Source organism: Raphanus sativus, chromosome 5 (assembly GCF_000801105.2).
Source record: "Raphanus sativus cultivar WK10039 chromosome 5, ASM80110v3, whole genome shotgun sequence".
NCBI lineage: Eukaryota > Viridiplantae > Streptophyta > Magnoliopsida > Brassicales > Brassicaceae > Raphanus > Raphanus sativus.
In genome coordinates this window covers 36,205,164-36,211,438 of record NC_079515.1, presented here as the reverse complement: position 1 = coordinate 36,211,438, position 6,275 = coordinate 36,205,164, and positions in this window count along the sequence as shown.

The window sequence follows — 6,275 nt, the reverse complement described above, 5'->3', positions numbered from 1 at the left end:
ACATAATATGTGTTGTAGAAGTTAATGTGACAACTACATATAAAATTCCACAATCATTTATTACTACTAAATATCCATAGTTATTTTTATATCGAATTTATAGAAATATTACAACTGAAAATTAATTTGTATCAAAATTAAGGATTTTATTGCAAGACAGATTTATAGTATGTCATCAATTATAGTATGTCATGTCACATTTTTTGTGAATAATTGTGAAAATAACACGTGTGAAATCGTTTCATAAATAATGTGTAATAAATTTTTAGCCATCGAATTATTTCCGCTTAATAAATGATAAGGGTCCATTGAAATGAAGTCAGTCTTTTTTTTTTTTTTTTTTGAAAACTATGAAAAGTCAGTCTTTTGCTCTACGCAAAATGTTTGGACGTGAAGTTTCAAAAACAAAATCTTGAAGTGGTTTTACGGTTTTGAAACAATTTGATTTTGTGTTGTTAACAGAATAACCATGACTTTACAATTTAAAATAATATCTAATGATTATAATAACTTTCCTATTTCTATTGAAGGTATTTTAGTTTTCTTCTCTGGATTTGGAGATGCAAATCTTACATGTAAAATCATTTTGCATATTAAATATTTAGATATTTTAAATATTTAAAGAATTTGCATATATATATATATATATATATGTATATGTTGGTACAGTAGTGTCCAAACAAATATAAAAGCTAAGCATTGACATCTAAACGAAGTGTTTGGATATAAAAATGAATATGGCCTAAGTTTAATGGTTTTTGAGATGCAATTTTTATATCCAACTCTACATTATTTGCATTTCAAATATCTAGATATTTTACAAGTTAGAAATTTTGAAAGTTAGACGCAACATTTAGATATTGATGTAATAGTATTTAAACAAGCAACATCTTTTGTATCTAGATACACATAATTAATACAAAAATGGACATGATATTGATACAACTTGTATATTATTGCTGAAATTGGTGTGAATATGAGGATGATTGGTAATGACTCTAGATGCTGTCCACAGCACTAAATATACCTACAGCTCTAAACTTACACCAGCTTTCTTAATTTTTATAAAACCCACAGCAATTTTAAAACTTTAATGTATGTGTATTGTAAAAAGACAAATTCTTAGAGCAAATTTTATGTGTTTTCCAAAAACTTTAATTCTAGAGCCACAACAAATAAATTAAAGCTCTAATTCTAGAGCAAAAATCCTAAAACTACAACCATTACCAATTAAATTCTTAATAGATAAACTTATCTACTAGGTCCTCAAATTATAGAGATTATAGATAATTTAATAAGCGTTTATATATTTTTTACAAATTTAAAACCCTATATATATTTTTTCTTAAAATTAGAGGACTATAGGTCAATGGTTCAGTAACCTATGTTTCAGAACCAGCTAATTACCTAGAGCAGCTTTAACGCATGTTTCTGATGATAATATCTAACACTCGTTAAATGAGAAATATATAAAGAAAAGAAGAGAAAATGTGAAAAATTCTAAAACAAAATGCTATAGAACATGTATACAGTATAACCTCTATAAATTAATACTTAATAAATTAAAATAGTTTCTATAAATTAATAAATTGCTCGGTCTCAATTTGGGACGGTGTAAAATATGATACAAATCGATAAAATAATAAGATAATAATATTTTTAAAATTCTCATGTAAACATATAGTCTCATTGAAAATCATAATTAATAATACATCAATATATATTTTTATATAAGTACAAACTAAAAATTATATTGTTTGGTTTTATATTTACAATGAAAATACATCTACTTTCTTAATATTTCAATATATTTTGATAATATTTAGTAAAATTATATCAATAATCACATAATTTCTATGAAACATAAAAATATACATCAAATAAGATAATAAAACCATATGGAAGTCAAATTTCTAAAATTTAAATAATGAATATATGGTAAAATCAATATTTTCTTATTTTATAAAATATAGAAAAAATAAAAAAAATTTTAAAAATAAAATCTTCTAAATTAATATCTCTATAAATTAATAAAATTTTAAGTCCCAACATTATTAATTTATAGAAGTTAACGTATAACCTTTCTTGTCAACTGCTATTTAATTACTGGTACATATTTTCTATTTAAAATATGTGATTTTTTTTTTTTATAAGATAATAAACTTTAGATACCTTTTGGAATATCCAAACCAATGGATATGCTAACATATCCTCAAAGTCGTATCTATTCTATTAAAATAAAAGTAATGACTTATTTGATGTATGATATTTTAAAATGGACTTTAGAAAATTGTTTTTATTATTTTTTTGTATTTGCATGATAAAATCCTAACAATATATTTAATTTCTTTGTTTATTCTCATCCATGAATTTAGGAAGTATTTATTCCTTTGTTTATTCAATTTGGTAATCAAATTATAATTAACTTTCTGTTAACCATTTTATTTTATACCTATTTGTTTTAACCACTAAAAGCAAAAATGCATATGTGAGTGGCGTATTTTTTTGCTTACCAAATTGATATTCATATTTATCATTCAAATGTCTAATTTGTTTACAAACATCAAAATCTATTGACCTATTTTACATTATACATATAAAAGAACCTTACTTTCTTGACCATTACTCTTTGGTCTTCAAGGGTCCATTTCGTTCGACGAACAATTTAGGATTACTCCCTTCATTGTTTCACCACTACTCTCTTTTATCTCTACACAGTTTTTCACCACAACCATCATCTAAGAGATGAATAAAAAAATGTATCAATAGAATGAAATGAATTTTGTTTTCAAATTTTAAACTGAAACAAAACTTAAAATAAGATATAAATTGACAAAATTATATTTTGAAAGGGACTTAAAATCGATTTACCACATTTGGTATAAGATACAGTAAAATCAATTTTTTCGACTATAAATCGAACATATTAATAATATAATATTAACCAATAATATATATATATCAATGACTAATACAATATATTTTATTTAAACTGAAATACATTTTAGAAATATTTTTTTCATCCTAATAATTACAACTTGTGTCAACAAAAAATAAATAAATACAACTTGTGCAACGGAATTAATAACTACTAATCAATTAATCACAATTATTTATTTTGTATTAAGCTCTAACAAAATATATGTTATTTTATAATCAGATTATTCTCTAACAATTTTAACAGTAAATTTAAATAGATTTATTTAAAATATAAACTACAACACTTTAAATATATAACATTCTTGTATATTTTTATTTATCACATACAAAATAAAAACTATAAATTCTTTATTAAAACATATAAAGTTCAAATATATGTTCAATAGTTTTGATGATTAATATCATTCACACATATATTTGAATTTATAAGAATACAAAAAATAAATTTGAATTCAATATTTTCTCAAAAATAAACATATAAGTGAAACATATTTGGTACATAAAAAATTTTAGAGATATATCTATCAATCTTATTAAACAGAAGTACATTTTATTTGACATAAATTATTTTATTTTAGAAAGATAAATTTATTAATATACATAAATATTACTAATAATTGGTGTTTAATTTATAAACTAGATTTTGATCCGCGCTTTGAAATCGCGGGTTTTTTCAGTTTAAAAATCTAAATTGGAAATATTATAAGTTTCATATTTTATATTTTTATTTATATGTGGATTGACTACTATTTAGTTTTTTTAATTATATAATATTATTTTAATTATATTCAACTTGTGAATTAATTTAACTATTGCAACTCAATTTTGATTAGTTAACTAAATGGGTGGTCCGTATTTTACCATTTATCAGTGTATAATATGTGTTTGTTACCATTTAGATAGAATTATTATCATTTATTTTATTGATGGTTACTATTTTTATTCTATAATATAAACTATTATTATTATTATTTAGAAATGTTTTATAACAGCATAGTGTAAATATTAATGTTTTATTAAAAATTGTAAAATATCAAAGTAGCCAAAATGATTAAATATGAATATGTTTTGTTAAAATTCGGATGTATATTTTATAGTTAATAGATTTAAATCATTTGATATCTTGGAGAATGTTCTGTTACTATTTTTTGTCCATTTGTAACTATATAATTTTTCTCTGTATGCACTAATTTTTTTTGTCTATATATTAATTAATTTAGCAAACCAAATCAAGAATTACCTATCTTATTTATTATAATTAAGTCAGTATATTACTACTAATCCTCGAAATCTTAATATAACAAATTGAAACAAATTCAATATTTTAAACATAGCTAAAGTTAGAGTTTTGTAAAAATAGAAAAAATATTTTATTAGTGTTAACATTGTATATGTAGATAGTGAATGTTTGTTTTTTTAATAAAAAAAAGTGAATGGTTTCATTGATATATTTTTGGCAAATATGTAAACAAACTGTTGAAAAATTAATAATTTTTTTGGAGTAGAAATAATTCTGTTATGAAATGGATGTATGGATAAACATTATATAGTCTCTGTCATAATAATTTGTTTTGATATAAATATTCTACCCATTTAAAAAATACAAAAATTTGTGTATAAATCTTTTAAAATTTATGGTTAACAAAATATTTCTTTAGCAAGTATATAAGAAATATTATAGTTAGATTTGGCAACAACACGAATATATAGTTTTTAAGTAAAAAAATTAATGATGTTACTTAAATATATAAATGGCACAAGTAGTAATATTGATAGAGACTATAAAGGTAGAATCATACGAGGGATTCTGCTTTAATAATATAGATAAAATTCATCAAATAGGTTAATGTAGTAAAATTATTAACTCACGAATATATTATATAAAATATCATTTTTGATTTTTTTAGTTTTCATCCACAATATGAACAATAACAAGTTACAGAAAATTAAAACTGTCGATCTAACTTAAATATTATATGTTATATATTACGAATCTAACATACATCTATACGGACATAGGTTGTACAACCCATTACATTCTTGTGTTGTGAAGAATTTCATACGTTAATTCTATTAAAACAAACATCCGTCGCGGATGTATGGATCAAGCTCTAGTATAAACTTATTTTCGAGCCAACGAGTTATTTCCATTTAATAAAAAAGTAGATTTTGATCTGCACATCCGTATGGATATTTTTTCATTTTAAAATTTATAGTTTTGATATTATTACCATTTAAAAAAAAAAAATTAGCCATTTTAAAATGGAATTTATATATTCATTTTAATGATATATATTGTGTAACTCTATAACACTATTGTTAGATTTGTTATTCGGCACTATTAATATATAGTTATTTAATAAATTTTACTTTTTTTATTAATTTAGTTACTTACTAGTATATTTTTTGAGTTAGGCACCATAAAATAACAAGAATCTTCCTTTAAAACATGATTTTTTCTTTAATTTATAGATTTTACATAAATACCATTTTAAATTTACTTATCTATATTATCAAAAAGATATATATATATATATATATATATATATATATATATATATATATATAATATATATATATATATATATATTCAAGATAATTTATATTTACATGTTGTGTTTAAAAAATATACTTTAAGGATATATCATTTTAGTATTTTACAGAATGTATAAGTAAATACAGTGTCTTCTTAAATAATATAGCCATATTATTTTAGTAAAATTTGTACATAGTAGTATTTATCATATTATTTTAATAAATTATATTGATATATGGTATTTTAGATGCTATGATATTAATTTTTTTTGTTATTAATTAATATTTCTAAATATTAGATTACTTTAATTTTTTAACATAGTTTTTTTTTCGTGTTGCATTCCAAAAAGTTATTTTATTATATGTTTTTATCTTTGGTAAAATTTTAAATATTAAATTTTGAGTTTGAATATTTTATCTCAAAATTTTATATTTTTTCAATAAAATTTGGAAAATTACACAACTATTTTTGAGTCTACAAGATTACATGAATTTTGAAAAAAAATTGTTACTACATTAATACATTATTTTACAAAAAAAAACTTGAACTTTTTGGTAAGACTTTTTTATATTTTCTTAAATGTTAGTAGGATTTTGTTGTAGATTTTCTTCAACAGATTTTGTTCATAAAAATAAAATTCATATATATAATTAATTTATTATTAATATAAATAATTAAATATGTCATATTAACTAATTTATAAATATTCCTGTTATGAATTATTAATAGTATATAAAGTATATGATCTAAAATTAAAAGATTAGATAAGGGTCTTTCTCAAACATAAATAATAAGGGTC